At 38.3% G+C, this 22,882-nt stretch overlaps 1 protein-coding gene across 1 annotated transcript in view; it reads right to left on the reverse strand.

Moving 5' to 3' along the window:
* Window positions 1-22,422, reverse strand: part of DLGAP2 (DLG associated protein 2) — a gene marked incomplete at its 3' end in the record, with an annotated part of 367,470 nt that extends 345,048 nt beyond the window's left edge. The window contains exon 1 of the mRNA XM_079532930.1: window positions 22,374-22,422. The remainder of the gene's footprint in view (window positions 1-22,373) is intronic.
* Between the last annotated feature and the right edge of the window lie 460 nt (window positions 22,423-22,882).

The raw sequence follows: 22,882 nt of genomic DNA on the forward strand, positions 1-22,882 counted from the left end.
TTCTAATTTTAAAAAAGAAGAAAAAAAAAAAGAGTTCAAAGCAAACCATTTGAAACAATCAACACAAATCTGTTTAAAAAAATTCTATGCAGAAGAGTTCATGTCAAACTGTTGTGAGAAACACAAATACCTAGCTTCCAGCCCTGTGAAAACAAAGCCCTGTAACCAGACTGACGTTTTTCTGTCTAGAGAGGAACAAATATTCCTTTCAGTATTAAAAAAATATTCTTATCTAGACTTAAACCTGGAAGACATGAAGGAAAAAAAAAAAAAAAAAAAAAAAAAAAAAAAAAAAAAACTTCTGGAAATTCAATAAGTAGCTATAGAAAAATGTTAACAATAAATCCCTGCACCTAACCCTGCACAAGCAGCACTGCTGAGAAGCAGCAGTGCCATCCAACACTTGACCACTTCGTTCTTCTGGTATCACAGAATCACCAAGGTTGGAAAAGACCTACAAGATCATCCAGTCCAACCATCTACCTATCACCAATAGTTTTCACTAAACCATGTCTCTCAACACAAAATCCAAACGTTCCTTGAACACCTCCAGGATTGGTGACTCCACCACCTCCCTGGGCAGCCCATTCCAGTGCCTGACCACTCTTTCAGAGAAGTAGTATTTCCTAACTTCCAGCCTAAATCTCCCCTGGTGCAGCTTGAAGCCATTCCCTCTGGTCCTATCACCAGTAACACAGGAGAAGAGGCCGACCCCCAGCTCACTACAACCTCCTTTCAGGTAGTGACAGAGAGCAATAAGGTCTCCCCTGAGCCTCCTCTTCTCTAGACTGAAGTATTGCAATAGGACTTACAGCTGCACAAGAGGGAATAGATGCAGGTTAAAAGCACAAGATTCAGTCTGGTTTGGTTTCTTTCTGCAGTTCACTTCATGTTTTCATGGATGTTTACACCACCTTAACACTGGAGAGGATACATGGTTGGCCAAACAAGCTCAGGACTGGCTCTTCTCATGACAGCATCAGCTTAAATAGCTCTTGGAATCACAGCATAGGGCAGCCAGATCCACTGCAGTGCCCTGGTGGAAGCCAGTGCACATACAAATCCAGTAACACGTGTCCAGCTCACAGTATCATCACCACTGAGTCTGTAGAAATATTAATAACAGTAATCAGAAGTTCCAGAAGACCTTTGGGGGCTACCGTAGCACAAAGAAGAACAACATTCAGATCTCTCTTTTACCTAATTTCTCACTGTTGAATTTTAATAGCACTGATGAAATAGGATAGTATCTTAGCATAGAATTGGTACTATGGGAAATTAATTTATGAGTGAAAATTCAAAACATATATTGCATTCAGCTTTAAAGAAAGATGTGGATTGGATGCCTCTGTTGCCTGACCCTTGTTGTGCTTCTGACATCAATCCAGAGACTGCTCGGGTCTGGCGAGCCCACATGTCCTCCAAGAGGACAATCTCTTGCCACCTCCAGCGCTGCTGCAGCACAACTCATAGATAATTACTACCTCATCAACTTTGCAAAATGTTCCCCATCCATCTTACCCATTCTGCTCACTAGCTATTGTCAGGAGCTTTACATATTTGAGAGAGTAATCTTCCTTTACTTATTATTTGTTTTTATTATTATTGTACCATTATAAACTCATTACAGTCTTCTCTAGTTTCAATTATTGTATTTATTTTTTTTCTGAGTCACTGTAATTGCTTTTAGTTTTTAATAATGTTTAAAATTCCCACTCTCTGAAGCAAGCATTATCATTCCCATTATAAAATTCAGTTAAGAGGCTGTCAACAGTCTTGGACTGAACTACTCTTGGATTGATCTTTTCACAATGCATGATACACAGAGCCTGCCTTGCCAATGGCTCCAGCCTACAAAAGCAGATTTACCATTAAACAACAGGCTCATCAACTTACAGGAACTCATAATAAAACTTCTCCTCATATTTGCACGAAAGATAAATATGCTATGAGATGCTTAAAACCCAATAACATTATATATTTGTCCAATTGTGGGAATTACTAATTTTCTACTCTGGGTGTGCTTAGCAATACTGCAATTTAAAGACAAGACTGACTCAGAAACCATCAAGTTTACAAAACATAGTCATATCAATAAAATGCACTAACGTTAAGTCCCCTCTGTCAGAAAATAAGGTAACCTTCTCATTTCCCTATTTTTCTCAAATGTGAGATTAAGTGTATCCTAAATAAAATCCAAAATGTAGTAAATAAGATCCAAAAATTAATCCTGAAAAGTTTTCCTGCACGGTACAAATAATGTAACCAGTCAGAAACCCGTGGCTTGTCTCTGATAAATGCTTGCAGAACAACTGTTTCAAATTTTAATGATGTCCTTATTTAACAGTGGCACCTCTGCTATCACGTATGATTGAATTCATTTACATGCTTCTGACATACTAGGCTGGATGTTTTCCTAGAAATTTAAGTAAATGCAACAAAAATACATTTATATTTAGACATAGTTGTTTTTCTGTGCTGTATGGTTGTTGTTTTTTAACATGAAATTTCTTAATCTCTCTCTTGGCACTCATGTAGTAAAACACTATTATAAATTTGGGCTTTTCTTTTTGAAAATAATTTTGGACCTGCATTCATCAGTGTCTCAACAGTGGCTCGAGCCCTCTTTTAGCAAGCAGAATTATTTAAAGACATGCACAAGTCCCTGTACAACAATCACACAATTCTCGTGTGCAACAAAATAAATTCTGCACTGATCTGTTCAATACTTTCTAATGTTTAGAGAAACATGTCTCACAGATGCCATCTTAATCATGGACATCAAAAGTGTGAAATATTTCCTTTTAAATGTTTATATTTTAATACTTTTAAAAATTGACTTTGAATTCATAAAATGGCTTAGATTGAAAAGGACCTTAAAGAATATCTAGTTCGAAACCCTATGCCATGAGCAGAGTTACAACCCACCAAACCAGGTGGCCCAGGGTCCCATCCAACCTGGCCTTGAGCACCTCCAGGGATGGGGCACCCACAGCTTCTCCAGGCAGCTCTTCCAGTGCCCCACCACCCCCTGAGTAAAGAATTTCTTCCTAACATCTAGCCTAAATCTCCCCTCTTTTAGTTTAAAGCCTTTCCCCCTTGTCCTATCATTATCTGCCCATGTAAAAAGTCCATCTTCACCCTACTGACAAGCTCTCTTCAAGTACTGGAAGGGTCGCACACTGCTGGCTCATGTCCAGCTTTTCATTGACATGGACCCCAAGTCCTTCTCAGCACGGCTGCTGTCAAATTCACCAATTGTATGTTGAATAGAGCAGATATGCTTAGTTCTGTACAAAACTAGATCAGAAAAGTTTTAGAGTATTTTGTGACGCAGGCTCACTGGATCCAGCAAGCCACAGCCTGATGTCCTGCTATTCCATATTACATCATGCAGATACACTCAAAGGCACTGAAAGAAAACCGTTCTTCAGGTTGTTTGTCTACATAACTTATGACAGAAAAGACAGAAAGCTCCATCCATGATAACATAAAGATGAAAGTTAAAAATTGCGAAGTTACAGATAGCTGGGAACAAGATAGTAGCATAAGAGCAAGTTGCAGAATACACAGGCTGCATTGCACAAGTAGCAGGCTCTGATGGAGCTAGAAATTGAGCTTGTTCCTGAAGTCCTTATTTACCAGCAAATCTGCTCACGCACGGTCCATTATTCTCAAAGAGCTGGAAAGGATCATTAAATCAACATGCTTAGCCTCCATTTCTCCAAAGACATCCACATGTAACTCAAAAACTCCAGTCAGCTTAATTGTGCAAAATGTAACCTCCTAGTGCTCATGGGCCCACGAGGTGGTCTTAGTAGTAACAGCAGCTGTTTCTTAGTCACTTAAATTCCAGTCCTCAAAGCATTTTCAGAAAACTTACATGCAATAAGAGAGAGGATTTTTTATGTTTAGTGCTTACCTCACTGAAGCTCATATCAAATTTTATATTTAGCCAAATTGGTAAACGGCAATTACATTCTTAAAGGCAATCAGTGCATGCACACAGCTACGCAACTAAATAAGTAGAACAGATTAAGATCTTTAGATTTACCTGACGTGCACTAGCAAGGTACTTGAACGATAGGTACCCTGCAATTTCCAAAAAACCAAGGTGAGAAAGGCTAAGAAGCGTGGTGTCACCATTTGGTAAGAGTCCTAGTGTATGCCTCATGCATATTCTATAAATATATCTCTGACTGACAGGCCTGGTCTCCCCAACCTGGAATGTGAGACTGTGATGTATTTTACCGAGCTCTTAAGGTGCTGGAATTTTTGATTGGTTGTTTTCAGTTGGTTTTTTTTTGAGTGTGTGTCTTTTTTTTTTTCTTATTTCTGCAGGTCCATAAATTTATTCAAAATCACTTGCAAGCAAGAAAACTGTAATGTTCTAATATCAATTTCAAGGTGACCATTTGTGATTATGAAATCATTCTTCCCACACTATTCACTTGTCCTCTATTTAAATACTCTCTCAGCAAGCCAGCCCTCTAACTCCCAACATGATCTTAAAACAACAATTGAGTTAACAATTGAGTCTGTTATCACAGAGCAGAAAAAGTTGAAATTTTCAAGAATACTTAATTACACTGCTGTAGCCAATAGTAGAATGTGTGATCTTCCTGACTTGGCTCTAATAGACCATTTCATGTTCCTCTAAAGCAAAGCAATTTTTTTTGGAAGGGCGCAGCTTACTAGGCACAAATAAGATTGATTTATATACCTGGTCACTTTAATAGCCATTCATGGTATTACAGTTGTTCATTTCAGATACACCATCTAAAAGATTTTTTTCATCTTTACCCTCAGGTTAGTGTTAATAGAGTTAAACCTGATGCCATTTGTTGTGCAGCTATTCTAAAAACAATCCGCTTTCACTGCAGTCAGGACAACCTTTTGAGGTCTGTCTTTAACCAGCAGCCAGCCCATCCAGTCTGTATTCTGTCAAAATAAAATAACAGTTTTTAAATCATCCGCATAGAGTCAAACTGCTTACAGCACTCTATACACATTTGGCTGAAATGAGCTCAAACCTTGAAAAAATATCTTTTGACAGGTCCTACTCTGAAAGAAATGTGAAAAACTTTCACTTTTTTGTCGCAGAGTCTAAAAGTGTAACTGTTTACTAACAAAACAACATTAAAAACCAGATGAAACAGGATTCAGGTTTTGTAACAAACAAAACTAAATCATTTCTGGAGACATCCCAATTGCTACTGCGAGTACTGGTTTAATATCAATGTGTTTATAGAGATTTCTTGGTTTTCTCTGAATTATTCCACTATTATGATAGAATCACAGAATGGCCTGGGTTGAAAAGAACCTCAAAGATCATCCAGTTTCAATCCCCCTTCTACAGGCAGGGTCACCAACCATCAGACCGGGCTGCCCAGAGCCACATCCAGCCTTGGATTAATAAACCAGAAAATTTCTCAAATAAGTCTTTTCAGATACGTGGGTGTAAATGAGCTGATTTTACAGATACTTTTTTCTTAAATACCTCTGGCATGCAAAACATCTGAATGACATGCAAAATACAAGGTCTACAACCTGTGAAGTCATAAGCAGAATAGAAATACTTATTGGAACCCTCTAACTTCATCTTTGTTACAAAGACTGTAATGAAACTACAATGGACTTATTTTTCTGCTAAAACTTTTTTATTGTTGTTGTTAATTTTTAAGAAATCCTGCATTAGACTTTTCTCTACTGAGAATGTATTTTTCACTAACGCTCTTGAGGTCACTGAGAATGTTGAACACTTTCAAGTGCTTTGCTGTACCAGGTCCTAATCAAGCAAGGAATCAGACCTAGGGAAACGTTCCTCCTTGTGAAGACAGAAAGCTCAGAAGCCAGTTCTGCATAATTTTAACAACACAGCCATATTTAGAAATAACCTTTGCATCTGTAAACCAAGCTGATGTGATTCTTCGTCTTTACAAACTCATCAGATTCCAAAGCATCACTTTCTCAGAAGTATGCGTGGTCCGCTGATGGCTGGACTGGATGGTCTTATAGGCCTTTTCCAACCTTAATGATTCTATGATCAGTGAGCATCCCAGACAGAACATATGATTATTTTTTGACTTTTGACACCAAGAGTTGGAACTAAAATTTACTGTGGAATAAAAAAAAGAACTTTAAGAAACTTTTAGTAAAATGCCTTTAGAAACCTCAAAAAAGCTACAGTTGAGCTACAACTTCTTCATATTTCTCCATCTGAGAAATATAATCGGTAAACTCAAGGTAAAAAAACATTGATCCGGTTTTAGTGTTAAGAAATCTGCAGAAGAAAAAAAAAACTATATGGAAGACAACTATGTAGCTTTTACTGCACATATATATGACCTTCAATACATTTCCATAAAATACTTAACATTCAAAATCATCATTGCAGCAATATGCCTATTTTCTACAATTTAAGAAAGTAGAGTCATTAAACGTCTATGTATTTCTTATTGTGCCATCTGAATGTAAACATATTCAATGAAAAACATGTAAGTAAAGAAAACATGGAATACCACAAAGATGGTAGTTGTGATTATAAAAGTGTGTCAAAATGAAATGCAAAAATAGGTCACTGTAGTCAGTCCCCTGATTTTTGGCCATCGTTTACTCACTGGTGAACATGCACTACTATCCGTGCATTCCTATGTCAGCTCAGCAGCTACTGCACAAATTAAACTTTTGTGTTAAAAATTCCAAGGTTGACATTAATGAGAATACACTGAATGTTTTGTTGGCTTTCTGCAAAGATCACTTCTAAATTTACTAAATGGAGTGAATGAAATACTATGGATAAAAACATAAATGGAAACAAGAATTCTTTAAGAAATGCATGTTTTACCAAGGATTTCAGGAAGGAACGAAGAGAGGAAAAAATATATTCAATAATTAAGAAGCAATCTATAAACAAATATATAAACACCTTTCTAAAACTGAGCTTTTAACCTAGAACTTTTTTTTAATGTTTCCAATTCAAATAATTTAAGAAACATTAATTTTGCTGGGCTGCTGTGTTTCCTTTATCATTTGCTTTTCAGTTAGTACCCAAACAGAGGCAAATGTTTAATACAAGTTTAAAGAGCTCGCATTCAGGCAAAAGAACAAAACAACAACAAAGATCAACCAACCAAACAAATTTAGCCACAGGACAGTCTTGGGTTTGATGAACTCTGGTCACATTTTCTTCCCACTGAAAGAGAACATTTCAGTGCACTCATATCACACTTGAGAAAAAGATTTTATGAAGGAAAGATTTACCTTTTCCCAGGAGGTTTAGAAAATACAGTCAAGTGCCAAGAGACTGTTTCAGTATTTTTTGTACTGAAAAGAGAAATCTGAAATCAAGGGCAAAAGTTTCTAGGCATATAAAATGCCATTGCAAAAAACAAGATAACAATCATCTATTCTCTGTCTCTGATGGACTGAATAAATAGCGGTAGATTTAAAGCTGCAACAGCATACATTTAGTTTGAAATACTTTGCACAACATCTAGCAGTAAGGTTAATCAAACATAGACCTATACTGCTTTAGAACATTGTGCAAACTATCACAGGCTACACAACCATCAAGTAACCTCCTGGTGGATATGAACAGAGTCTGCATGAGCCAAAGGGAAGATAAAGATATAAGATCTGTTATCTGATTGAATTAAAATGGAAAGTACATGAAAAACCATGAAAAGACACCAAATCAATTACAGTGAAAAAATAAGAAGACAGCTGGTTTCTTCTATCATAGGCAGTTTTATACTGGATTAAACACATCATTAGGCAGAATACTTGCACATTCCATATTCTCCAGAAATTCCATGAGGTGAAATTATCTTTCAGATTATTCTATTACATTATATACATATCATTTATACTTATATATTTTCAATTAAACTATATCCTTCTAGTGCCCAAAGGGGCCTTCAAGAAAGCTGGAGAGGAATTGTAGTGATAGGTCAAGGGGTAAGGGCTTTAAACTAAAAGAGGGGAGATTTAGATTAAAAATTTGTAAGATAGTCTTTGCCAGGAGGGTGGTGAAGTAATGGAAAACATTGCCCAGAGAATCTGTTGATGCCCCATCTCTGCAGGTGTTCCAGTCCAGCTTGGTTGGACATTGAGCAACCTGATCTAGTGGAAGGTGTCCCTGCCCATGGCAGAGGAGTTGGGAAAAGATGATCTTTAAGGCCCTTTCCAACCCAAACCATTCTATCATGTTATGTTTCCCTACAGAATTAGCCAACAATTCCACATTAACTTATGCTTATAGGTAGATTGTGCTGTGAGTTCGTAGTTCCCACCCATAAGGAAGATATAAAATGTGAGTGGAGAACATGTTCCTAAAGAGACAGATACTATAAAACATACCAGAGAACCTGAATTGTAGACAAGCTCTATAATCTAAGAACTTACAAAATGCAGTCCAGGAGACTTGGAAAGGAAGAATATTTCTGAAAAAATAAATCAAAGGCAATAGCAACTGATCTTGTTACTGAAGAGGGGCTGCTTGTGGGAGTTTGGGAACAATTTAAGGAGCAAAACCATTGCAGCATGACTGTCAGAAGGAAGTGGATAACAAAGAAACACCAGAAGATGTCTGCTTGCATTGGTATATGCTGAAAGACATTTTCAGATAAATCAGCCCAGCATTACCAAATTTTGAATTGTTATGGATATGTTAGCTCAAAGAGTAAATTACTTATGTTTAAATACACTGAGTATCAACATAGGAAGTGTCTCTTACATGACATATTAAAAAAAAAAAAAAAGGAGAAAATTCAGGTAAGTTACTGTAAGTTGTTATTGTTAATAAAATCAGAACATAGAAAGGAAGGGCACTAAACTAGGGAGAAAAAGTTCTACAGGGAGACATAAAACATTAGACATGGAAATCAGCAAAATATCCAATAAAGTGATAAAGGTGACGGGAAAAAAAAAGAGATTAGAAGAACTACCAACAGGGGAGAAGACAGGAGTTATTGACTGTGCTGAGCTGTGAAAGGCCCTAAGGAAAAAGAAAAAACAAAACATCAGAGAATATATCTGTGATCTGTGATGCTCTTGAGTTACAACTAAACAAAATAAAAATAATGAAGTGACATAGGATGTCTTCCACAAGGACTTATATGATAAGAGTTGCAAGAGAAGAAAGATGACTACAGCCTCCCCTCACATAAATTACATGAGCAAACAAGTCAGAGACTAGTTCTAGCAGAAAACAGTGAATACAGCCCAGCAAAGATTACTTCCAATAGTTCCCAACAGAACTCTATCTTTGTGGTTATAAGGTTGAGGTTTTGATGAAGTCCATGTTAAGGACAAAATCTGCCTTTTACAGTGAAGACAAATCTCATGCAAAGGACGAGCAACCAAATCTATTTAAGCTTTATCTTTTCTTGAACTATAATTCCAAAGACATGAAGTTGAATCAAAACCAAAAAATGGATGATGCAACCTGTTTTGTTTCAAGTTAATGCAAGAAATGGAAAGACAATCATATCAAAGGCTTACAGTCTACATTGCGTGGAAAATATTAATAATGATATTATCTTCTTCTAACCCATCTTCTCTGCCTCTGCAGCCTGATGAGCCTTTATTAGCACCTTGAGTCCAGCAGTTATGAAGAAGTTTGTCTAAGCATGGGGGCTCCTTCTCAACACTACTCTCTCCAAAGTGGTGGTAGTAGAACAAATCTGAACGTACACTCTAGGATAATATCAAGACCTGCATTTGCAAGGACTGATACAAATACCTTTATATAATCCCATCCAACAGCCTCGCTTCTTTTGGATATCAAACCATTATGTGCCTTTGAGGATCTCCACTTGACACCATTGTATCCAAAACCAAAAAGGTTGCTGAGTGAGGTTATCTCATGCCTTGCACCAACAGTGATAAGCTGAATAGTGCTGAAGTATCTAAAAGGAGAAACTTACAAATTTGGCTTTTGGTGTTTTCTCACCACCACCAAAAGAACAGCAGGGTTTTCAAGATGTGACTTGACCCTCAGGAAAGGATTCTTTGAACATTTTTTGTTCCTTAGCCCCAGCATCCTTGTCAATTTTACTCCTGCATTTTTAAAACCAATTACCACTAAATAAAATTAGCAATTGATTTTGGCAAACATTTAATACAGCAGATCTTGAATGAATTAAGCGTTGTACATTGTCCATAGCATATTTCAATTTCAACTTTTTAATCTCCAGTAAACCACTCAAGCAAGCATAGATCCTGGTCAAATTTAAAAGGAAAAAAAAAAAATCCCTCCTGTATTAGTGAATGCATGTAAATGAAAATAATTTTTTGCTACCACAATTTGCTTTATGCATTTTCCATTTATCAAAACCCTACATTTTTTTAATTGAGTTCTTTGTCAATCACAGAAAGTGAAATAATTTAGCAAAGCATTCCTTTTTAAATAGCACTGTCCATTCAGTCTAACCCCGTCTCTTACTATGTTTCACTAAGCCAGTTGAATTCTTTTACTATAGGTTTTTAATCTGACTACCTATTTCAGCAGTAGTAAAACTTGTTTCACAGTAGAAAGGCTCATTTCTAAAACATAAGGTGAGATCAGTGATCTTGTGGGAAGTTCATTGCATCAACAGTGAGTACAAAATTCACCTCCTCAACCTGAACTCCCTGGTTCAGAAGATGTGCCTGCAAGAAGCACAGTCCCCAATGTGGCAGAGGATATGCTCTGTGCTCCTTCCTACAGCCCGCTAGTCCTGCTAGGGAGAGCTCTCAGTGCAGCACAAAAAAAACGTACCAAGCACTGAAACCGACCATGGCTCCATATGATGACACTCCACTTTGTGAGATGTAATTTATTCCACAAAAGGCATGCTAGTTATCCTTAAAAGAAGCAGGCTATGCTTTTCCAGCTAGACCCATAGAAAACCATGCCACGCAAGCAAGTTCAAAAGATCCCATCTAAAGGAAATTTTGATCTTCTGTATTAGCTACTAACAAGTCTACTTCTGCATTTTAAGATTTTCCCATCTCTGAAGCATTTTAAACATTATTAAGCACTCACTACTCCCTTAAGAGCTAAGTACTATGAGCAGTAGTGCAATAACTATTGGCACATACCACCTCACCAATGGTTCAGGAAAATGATGAAAGACCAAATTAAAGCCTTCAAAGCTAGAAGATAAGTCTTCAGTCAAAAGGAAAAAGGTACATTACTGTATGTATGATCAAATGCATAATACCTGTTACCAGAACAATTTGGACACATATTAATAAAATGGATGTCCTACAGAAGTGGAAGCTTATAATGCAGTGCATCTGTTTATTGTGTCTTTTTACTATTCCAGTTTCCATAGAAACTGGAAAGAGTTAGGAAATTTCAGCACTGGGCAATGAATTCTAATGATCTTCTTAAAAGAATCTTTGTAACATATATTTAGTGTACACAGAAAGCATCAGTAAGATTTAAATTCAGGTACGAAACGTGGATCTGTAGTCCTAATGCAGAGGAGCTCATGACTGTACAGGATTTCTAAGTCTCTATGGCAATAAGAAAAAGATCACTTCATTTAACATACATTAATATCGGTCCACATCACACTTGTTCTACCTCTTTAAGCTTTTTAATTTCCTACTGCTGTCTCCAACTGCCCCACAAACAAGCACAGGAGCAAACGCTACTGAAGAATTTTCAAATATGTTTTCCTTTCCCTGAAGCTTATATGATATCTTACCCCTTACATTTATAATCACCTACAGTTTAACCATGATGAAATTTCTTATGCCTTGTGGGTTGAATCCTGTGACTCACAATTTCCAAATATATTTGTGAAGGTGGTTCATGAATTGAAGTTCTGTCAGCTGAAGCCTCCAGCATTGTTCTGCCCATGTTCAGTATGGAGGCTCCTGGCTCCCAGGAAGTTTTAATAGCACAGTACAGAGGATCAGCCCTCGGTTTACAAAGGACACTCAAGAAGCCATTGTAGAATGTAATACAGCCTGCAAATGCCCCCATGGCTTTTTGTCATGCCATCATTATTCTTTGGTAAGTTTAGGTTTCCTAAATATACCACTGAAAATTGTCAATGATTCATCCCCAGGGTTTGCTGTCAGCTGTGAACAATTGTGAGCTGTGCTTCTCATGGTTTCTCCGGTACTGCCCTCTTCCCTATTGCTTCTTCCTTGATTTTAAACCATATCCAAGTAAGACCTGGGGGACTCCTGTTCTTTGCTTGTTGACAGCACCTTCATCAACTACAAATTCACAATTTCCTCATTTAAGCAGTTATCTACTGAAGTCTAGCAAACTAATATATATATATAAATATAATTGCCACTTGCAGGTGATGTTGATGTGTACCCAGCCTTGAAGAATTACTTTCACAGAGGTATACTGAAATGCCACTTTCCTTCACCTTCTCCTCCTATGCCAGTTCTCTGCCCCAGTGATCTTTGCCTCAGGGAGGATAATCTTAACAGGATGCTTTTGCCTGTTCCTGAGCTCTTCACCTGCTTTTCCTTTCCGCTCAGCAGCATTCCTCCTCTTGGCTGGCAGTTTGGGAGAGATTCTCAGGAGGTACAGCCGGTGTCTGATCCAATGCAGAGTGACACCGAGACGCCTAGCCTACTCACACTGAAGCATTCTCCATGTTTTAATCTCAAGGGCAGAGGCTGCAGCGCTTCTACAATAACCACCACTAACAGCTTTAGGGATCATAAGCATTGCTGGTGCAGAAACATTTGATATTTCCCATTGTGACAGAAAGGAGACAACTGGTTAAGTTACTGCCTGTTGTACACAACTGTAGACATTAGCAGAAGTTATTTATAGTGCCTATTATGTTACAGTATCCCAAAAAACAGGAGAACCACGTCATGAAGCATTACTACAAATAAAACCATTTTAGCTTAGCATAACCTTTTTAAGCACAACGAATATCACTGTAGTTTACCTTTAAATGGAAAGCATGAACGGCTCAGATGTTTTCAAAACGAAATATATGTTTTAGTACTCCCACCCCATCAGGTAATACAGTAAGAAGAAGCAAGGAGGACAGGAAAAATTGTGCATTAATAAAGTCAGAGATCTGGAGGAAGTGCATCAGTGCAAGCAGGGTGTCTTTTTCTGGAAAACACATAACTGGAAGACAAGACAGCTCTCCTGTTTTTGTCGTGGAGAGGCTTATATGCTACTGCTTTTTAAGCCTGTTATTTAATCCTGGGGAGTTAAATACAAGTCCTAAATGTGTGCTCCAAATCGAGCAGCATGCCTTAGAGCACACAAGTATCACTCAGCATCTTGTGAAAATAGAAGTTACCTAACACTGAGCCTCTGAGAGAACTCAATTCCCCATATTCTCCCCATCTACTAGTAAAAGTGAGGGTAGGAGAGACGACATAAAAAGCAAACATGAATTTCTTGATAATCTTGGGGGTGGGAGGTGGGGCTCTATTTGTCTTTTTGTTTTTCTTTTTCTTTTTTTCTTTTTTTTTTTTTTGGTAAGAAAATTTCTGTGTTCATATCTATTATTCTCATGTCTTCTGGAAAAAAAAAAAAAAAAAAAAAAAAAAAAAAAAAAAAGAAACCCAATGCTTTTAACTTCAGAATCATGAAGATCTTCCATAAAAAAATGGAGATTACAATAGAACTGAAGTGACTGCAGGAGAAGAGCGCGATGGTCACTTACAGAGGTGCTTCCATAACACTTCCTCCACTCAGAACTCAGAACTGGGACACTTCCCAGGTTACAGAAGGATGCATTTTAAGGATAATTCCTAAATCTACTTATACAATTGAACTGTAATTCAAAGGGGGAAAAAAGGAATATAATCAACATGTTAAGGAGCTGTCAGCAAATAAAAACAGGTTCATTACTTTTATGTTTTGCACAACTGAATGATTTACACACACCAGCCATGAGACTTCTTCTTTCAGAGTTGTCTCGCCGTGGCTGGAGTGAGACAAGACAGTACTGAAACAGGTAACATAGATACTCCTGTGAAGACACTGAAGCCCTTCAAAGGTGAGGGGGTGGTTTCTTTTGGCTTGCAGTCAAAGCCAGATCCTCTAATGGGAAAGAAGTCCCAGTGTGGTCTACTGCATATATATGAAAGCAATGAATCCAAGACTCCTCCAGTATTACAGCCAGATTCTTCTGAGACCTTTATGAATTCCCTGTGCTCCTCACCATTAATTGGTAGTTGTTCTACAAAGCAGTACAAACATTTTAACTTCTTCAGAGACACATTTTGCCTTACAGTATGAGTAAAAATTTCTGTCTTTTGATTTCTCTGCTGAATTACATCCTCTTTACCTCTACCCACACACTGCGCACTGTGTTGGCAAAGTCATACATTTTGGCAGTGGACTTCAAAACTTTATTCCTCTGCAGAATGCCCGTGTATTGTACACTCACATACACACCCCCTCAGTCCACATGATTTATATTCTGCCTGGGCAACCATTTCACAGATAGATGGAGGCACTGAAAAATAAAAATCTCAACTTCTGGCATACAGATATCAGCCATTCCCCATACTGCTTTCATTTAGCAATGCTTAGCCACATTACTAACTAACATGACTGGTTATCAGGGCTGCATGCAGATTTTGCTGCTGATGATGTATGTTTATTATCTCTTCCTTTGGTAACTGAGCTGTACACATTGGGAATGCTTTACAAAACATCTCAGAAATAAAGGTCAAGTAAGCTTTCTTGTAAGAGATACTCTTTTCTGGAGAGAATTTCCTTCCTACACACCTTCAGCCACCAGAGCTCTTCTGATGCTAGACAAAGACATTGCAAACACATATGCCCACTCACATTTCAGTCTCTAGAAGCATGCTTTACTGACTTAGAGTCCGTTCTTCAACCCCTGCGCACCCACACATATCCCTGTCAAGGCACATGAGGCTGATACCGTCGTCAAAGTGGTATTTAAGAGTTCATGGTTTAAATTTAGTACCCAGAGCACAAGGGCTAGTCAGCCTCGCCTGTCGAGGAAGCACATTTTACTGATCTTGGAACATTTCATACAGTAGCCAAACATCAGTGAACTCTCTTGCTCAGTTCTGGTTTTGAGTTGACATAGTTCTGGGCGAAACACAACCATGACTTCCCATCAGGAGAGGGAAAAAGCCTCAGAAAGGAGGAACTGGGCATAGTGGAGAATGCTGAAATCCAAAAAGGATTCCCAGCCAACTAGGCTACAGTGCAAAGGCTGAAGAACTGGAGCCATGTGCTAAAGCCATGTGTTTGCTTTCATTAGCAAAATGGTATAGAGGTCTGCACCAGCAGGAGTCTTAAAACAGTTTTGCCCTCACATATATCCAGACTATCCTGACCTAATCAATTATGGTATGTGAAACAACAAATCTTAATTAGCTTTACACCAAGAGGTACTGAAAATATTGAAGTATTGAAGATATTAAAGAATTTGAAGTATTGAAGATATTGAAGGTGAGGTCCTACTGCCCTTGAGATAATAGTTCTGTTCCCCTTTGAAATCTGCGTCTACTCCAAACTGCCTGTAATTTTGCACTGCACAAAGACTAGATTTTAGCGGATTAAAGTAGATGTTCCTAGGTAGAGCCAAATCAAATAAGACAAGGCAGTCTTCTGGCTGGCTTGAGACTACAAGTGTGTCATTCTGTATTCTGGCTAGATGTCTAACAATGCTAAGAAATCCAAACCGACCCACAGGATAGAAACTAAAATTAAAATTTGATTTCTTACACAGCTTGCTAGTTCCCTCTTGATTTCACTGCAAATTACCTGTATTGAAAAGCTGATAGCTTTGGCCAGTTGCTTGTCATCTGTACACTGAATCACTGAGAGAAATGGAAAAAACACACTGGCCCCTTGTGGCCATGTCACATGTGCTGCTGATCTGTAGGTATTAGAAAAGCTAGAAGGAAAACTGACTCAGGACCAAAGGTCAGGTAATAAGCTTGTATTGACCTTGTGGGCTGGGTGACAGGAAGAGAATCACAGAATCACAGAATGGCCAGGGTTGGAAGGGACCTCAAGGATCATGAATCTTCAACCTCCCCACCACAGGCAGGGCCACCAACCTCCTCATTTAATACTAGACCAGGCTGCCCCGGGTCCCTTCCAGTCTGACCTTGAACACCTCCAGGGCTGGGGCATCTACAACCTCTCTGGGCAGCCTGTTCCAGCACCTCACCACTCTCTCTGTAAAGAACTTAAAGAATCAGGAAAGACACAGGTGAAACTCAACTCGCTCAGGAATATTACAATTAAAATGTTTAGTATCTTTAAACAAACCTCCTGGTAACATGCTCAGACAAGTCAATCAAGTCTTCTGGGAGAAGAAAGGACACAGACAGAATGAAACATGAAAGTTTATGCAGTGTAAAAATCGAATATTAGACATCAGTAATCAGTGATCACGTCACATTTAGAGAACTGCTACATTCTGTTCTGTTTCCTAAACAAATCCAGGTGGGGATAAAAACACTCAGTGAAATAAAAGTTACATTCAAAACATGTCAATTTCAGATGTGTGGTAATGTAATACATATGGAAGAGGGGAAGAGTGAAATTCGTTAGCCTAGACAATCAAATCTAAAGAGAGAGAAAACAGGATAAACAGTCTTCTGATATTGAAAGGGTATCTGGAAGGAGCTGAGAAACTGAAGGCACCCAACATACAAACAAGTTAATAAGCTCAAGCTGCAGCAAGGAAGATTCAGGCTATGAATAAGGAAAAGCTTCCAGTGGTAGGATCGGGGAAGCTGAATAAAGAGCCTGGGCAGTCTATACAGACAGCTGTCAGATGTGTGTATAGCTGATCCTCCCTTGGCACAGCAGAGGCCAGGTACCCCCCATTCCTGCTTCTCTGATGGCGTGACTGACCGCTGATGGGCAGAGTAAGAAACACAGCCCAAGGGCCCCAGACCTATCCTTCCCAAGGAATGGCCAACAGAAAACAGGGGCTGCAGTTCAGCCCACAGGGAAAAGGCAGAAGAGCAGATATAAGAGCTGCTCACAATAACTGGGATGCTCACCTCATGTCACAGCCACCTGCTCAGCTTCTGTTCTGCAGCCCTGACTCTGCTGAGTAGTAAGTAGCCTAGGGGGACAGAGACTGGAGAGCAGGCATCTCTCAAGAGATTTGAGAACTCCAAATTATGTTCTGAATACATCTGAGGATATCCTTGTTTCACACTCAGAGTGGAGCATTTAAATTAGATCTTCTCTGGCCAGGATGTTTTCCTCCCTTAGGTTCATTCTGTAATTAATTACTGTCAGCATTGTCACCATATGAGCTACAACTGACAAGAACTTCTGTCACAGTTTATCACCCCTGCCACTGGATATCACTTCACATCCTTTCATCTGTTCCTTGCAGTCCAATTCAATTCTCCCTTCTTCATCCTTTGCTAGTGATCCCATATATCTCTACAGAGTTATGGTAATAGGTATTGCTCACCACAGCTCTAAGTGACAGCAATTTATTTATTTATTCTTTTGCAAAAGTTACCATCACACAACTGGCCAACTAAAAGCAAAACAAACTTGATGGCAAGGTATGAGATATTCCGGATTAAGTAGAAGATTAGGAAAATACTTACTCTTGCTTTCACCCCTCTAATTCCTATTTCCATGGAAACAGGGCTGGAAAGTACCAGCAGGCAGCCTGCAGCTGAACATCTGAATGAGAGCGCTTGTGTTGAACTCAGCAAGCAGGCAGCAGGTGAAACCTGCAGGAGCTGCCTGAAAATCTATAGCCATGTTTTCAAAGTAAAAGGATGACCTCAAGTTAGGCAAAGGACTTCTAAGAAGGATTACATATATCCCTAGCAAATATTCTCATTGCATTGCATTGCAAGAGTTGATAATCTGATTTCATCTTGTGAAAAAGGCAGGGATAACACTTCTTTATCTAAACCGTACCAGACAAAAATCCATCACAATTAAACATATTTTGAAATGTTCAGGTAGAAGATGACATATTAGCAAGAATGATAACATATTTTTGTAGCAGAATTGCCAGACTGTCAGACACTGTTCTGTAATTCCACCTGTGAAATCAAACTGGCCGATGCCCAGTCCATATAGATGCATTCTATATTTACATATTAAAAATAAACAAACAAACAAACAAAAAAGCAACACTAGAGGTTAGTAATACATTTGCTAGTTATAAGTCATATAAATCACCAGAACTTGCCTTTTAAAATCTAAGGCATTCCAGTTGTAAGCATCATTAAGGAAAAATAAAAAATAAAAACCAATGTTAACTTCCTTATGCAATTTAGTAAAGTTTCATGCAATAATTCTTTTTAATACCATCTTAGATTTTTCTCCTGTTTCATATTTGCTCTTCAAGTAACAGAAAGAAAAGCAAACAAAGAAGGATGAAACACTGCTGTCTTGCACTATACTTTACCCAAACAACAGATTGGTTATTATTTAACTCCTGCTTTTGTATCTAAAGCAATTACCAGTTTCTCAAACAGATATTATTCATTCTTTGCAGAAAACAGAACACTGGTCCCACTTCGTGTCAGTGTAATTTCAGCCGATGCAATGGACAAAACAAAATGATTATAATAAAAGATGTAATGTCTTGCACAAGTTCAATATCAGCACACAAGAGCTACCTGAAAATGGATGATGAAGAAACTTGAGACAGTATAAATCTCTTTTTTTTTTTTTTTTAATTTAAGAGTGTTATTTAAAGTTTAACAGAGCTATTTATCAGAATCAAGTCAGCCTGATAGGTGTGTGGATCTGCTTTATTGCACCTATGTTCTCTTTCACCATCAGAGAGGAAATGCAAGCTTAAAGCATCACAGAACAAATCAACACCAGAAGCTGTTAGTGACTATTGATTCGTTGCTTTCTCTGGGATCTTCACTGCAAAACCGAGCCCAAATTTAGAGTCCACAATATATTAAATTCACAGCTCTGATGGAAAAGAATAGTACAGAAGCTTCTTGTGCAATTTTCTTTCATCATAGGAAACTAATAATTGTGTATCAAGAGCATAACTGTGGCAGACAATGCACACACCCATCAGCATCTCTGCAGAATGAGAATGTCCACTTAGCAGCTGCAGCAATGGCAAAAATTGCACAGAACAATTCTGCTAATGAGTCCACCTGATTCCTCACCTGTTATTCTATACCATCTATACTTGTACTCACCTCAAGGATCATTTTTACAGTGCTAGATCACGATCCTGGCAGCCCTGGCACAAGGAGAAATCGAACTCCAAACTCACTGATCTAGCCTGAGTCTGCTTAAACACAGCATACAGAAAAGCAAAAGCTTTCACACTCATTTCCACTTTTTCTTTGTGTGAAAACATCTATTGCTAAACAGCCCACATGTATTGTCTGAAGAACTCTTCCTCAAGAAGGACTAGAAATAAAAAGTAAAACTAAAAGCACAAACTTAAAAATCCACATCAGCAAACACTGACTAAATTCTCCATTTCATAGAAGTTCTATACCTCACTTTTTATATGTTTGATTGTTTTTGTTGATTTGTTTATTTTGGAATGCTAAGAATATTTTGTACTTAAAGGCTACCTCTCTATTGCTATTTCACGGGTATGATGTGTAACATTCTCACGGTCTGAACAGCTCTCTAAGCCATCACTACAACTGCAAACCTTACTAAGGGGGGAGGGAGGAAGGGAAGAGCATCTTTGGCATCTATTTCAGATTTATAGAAATGATCATGCAGTTATAAGAGAGATCTCTGACTTGGCTGAAGAGTTTCAGTAGGCAGGGGATGGAAATATTTATAAAGAGAATTAATTATATCTGGCTGCATACATGCACAAAGGTTGGTGGGTATACATCAAAAAGGGTGGCTTATCTTTCCCAGCTGGAGCTTGAAATAGAGAGGGATATAATTCAAGGAAATGAGGAAGCTGCTTCACACCCAGTCATTAGTGTCTTCACACTATTTTTCCTTATGATCTTGTTAGTAACACCTGTACAGAGCATGTAACTGCTTTCTTCCAATTAACTTTATACCTGCTAATGTACCCCAGTTGTTGCTGGCTCATTAACTTATGGGAGATGGAAAGAAACCAAGAAGGGATATCAGTATAGTCTTCAGGATGCTTAGGGCAATCAAGAAAGATGTACAGAATGAAGGTGTCTGATCTGGGATCTTTTGCCTCTTGGGGCATGGAGAATGTGGCAAATACAAGTTCTGGATTCCAGCTAACGTGATAATAAACATACATTACGCCAGTGTATGCTATATACGTTTTTAGTAAGGAAAATATGATTAAAAGAAAGCCAATATAAATTAACACTTCAGAAATTAAACATCATTATCTATTAGAAAACCTTAATGCAAGCAATCTAAATCAGAGATTTTGTAGCTACTTTACCTGTTTGTAAAGCTAAACCTTCTTCCATGTTTGAAACACCTAAACTTGTTAAATACCATGTCTTCTTCCAAAACAGTATTGCTACATAGCAGCTGAATTAGTTTTATATCTTCCTTTTTGGAAGGTTCTGCAACAAATGTTTTCATAGCAAAGTTGTTAGAACCAAAAATAAAAGTTTGCAGTAGATGTATTAACACACAGTCACAAGGGGAATGTGATCCATGGTCCCATGTACTTTCTTTATGTGTACAGTTCCAGTTTACAAATATGGAGTACTGACACTGAGAGAGTAAGTGTTGGCACTTCAGCAGTGCAGGAAGAGTCACCGAGGCATGAAATTTTCCAAGGTATGAGTTATCCAAGGTATTAAAAGGTATTCCCAAGACTCAAGGTTGGGTAAACTGGGAACAGCAGCTAGGTGAGCATGAGTGATCCCTTATCACTGGCTTCATACATTCCCAAGGGCTCTCTACCTTCTCTGCAGTGTAGTTCCCCAGTAGCTTCTGTGCTAAGACTGGGAAAGAGCTCTTCAAGTCCTAGTCTAAGATTCCTAAGCTGGCCTCTTAACTGTTGAGTGGATGTGAACAAGTGGAAAAACTAGTAATGCCTCTGCCTTTTAGCCATCCCACTTCCCACAACATTTGAGTAGCTTCCCAGAGGTTTTAGAGGTCTTACTTTAATCTTCCTCTCCTACTATCATCTTCCACTTTGCATCTTTCGCTCTTTATTTGATTAGGCACAACACCCAAGTCTGTACACTTCTATATTCCTCCAAACACTAGCAACTGAACACAGATAGAGACCCAAAGATTGCAATCAATCTCCTGCCTCAATTAATGAGAACAGAGTAGTACAAGATTATATATGATGTAAATGTCTGAATTCAAACAGTACACTCCAAATTTACACAAATTTAATGATTGCCTTCTTAATGTGCATTTGTGGATTCCAACATAATCAAACAAGAAAATGGTTCATCTATGTTTAATCAACTCCATCAACCAAATTCAGCTTCCCAGCAACGTAAATGCACTCCTGTGAAGTGGTTGCAAGCTACTGCTGCCTCCATCAAATATAGACATGTAGAAGATGGGGATAGGAAGAAGCAAAGAAAGGACAGACAACTTTACTTATTTACTGTGGGCTACACAAGAAAAATTGAATGGTGTGGGATTCAAACTGTGCATTTCTTTCCAGAGCTGCAGAGAATGAGTGCCCCTGCAGAGTGGAAAGCCACAGCTCCATCCTTAAGGGCTCCTGGGGAGCACAGCTCTTCTTACTGAACACAGAGTGACAAAGCCTACTACCACAAAATCCTGGAGAGCGAGCCTGCAGATGACATAATGGCCATCTCTTCACCTCAGTTTACCATTTCTTTATGTTGGGATCCAGAAACTGCATCTGAAACCTGCTAGAAATTCAGTTATTCCTCTTGTCTACCCTGAACTTTTCTTCTCCTGCTTTCTGCCAAGGATTTAAACACCATAAACGGAGGAAACAGAGAAAGTGGAACACAGCAATGTTTTACTTTGCACCTGTTGGCAACTCCCAACTATACAGTAGGTAAGCATAAAAATACTTTAGCAGTCACACAGAAGCAATAGAAGTGACATCTGTTTTCATACCTAAGTGTGCTTGTGTTGTCTTATATTCTAACCGTGCTACAGATACAACTTACTGCTTAACACCTTTGTGAATCAAGAGAACCAGATTTCAGATTCCAGTATTAAAGCTCTTAACAGAATGGTAATTTTATAATTAACAATAGACAACTCCTAAATTCACAGAAATACCTTTGTAAATGACACCTGATAGCAATCTCTAAAAAAGCAATAGCTCCAGAAAGCTAACATAAAACAAAATCTTCAAACGAAGCCAGATCATTTAAACAAAGAATCCAAGCCATCACTCCCTAGAGTAGACTTTGGTGACCGTAGGTAGAAAACAAGACTTCTCCACATTGTCCAATGTGTCTTTGTATTTCTCCAAACCATAATCCAATATAAAGTCATTAAGAAAGAAATTTACCTGTGTTCCGGTCAGGTAAAATACAGCAATGCTTCTGCAGTATGCCAGGCAGAACCTGTGGCAACAAAGAAACAGACATTAACATATGTATATTTTTAACATTGCTTGAAGAAGAGCTAGTGATTGTTGGAGTGCATACATAATTGAGCTTTGTGCTTTCATTCTGGATGCAAATTAACTATTGCACAGTGCGAATCTGAGCCCCGCTCATTAGGAATCACATGGAGAAGAATCTTGTACAGTAAGCTGCTTCCTACTGCCCTTAAAGGTAGTGTCACCTTCTCCCATAGACCGCAATATTGAAAAATTGAGTAAAATAGTATAAATACATAAGTAAATGTGCTCAACGTAGAAAGACAACACGTTATCAGCCAGTGCCACTCCTCTTCTTGATTTTGCACTGATTTTACACTGATTTTAGCCCTTGGGGCTAGGAGATCACTTCTCAGATGCCTATTTCCAGTAAGTAAAAGAAAACCCTTGAAGCTTGGATAGAAAGCTCAAGGGAA

Source organism: Tetrao urogallus (assembly GCF_951394365.1).
Source record: "Tetrao urogallus genome assembly, chromosome: 2".
Classification (NCBI taxonomy): Eukaryota; Metazoa; Chordata; class Aves; order Galliformes; family Phasianidae; genus Tetrao; species Tetrao urogallus.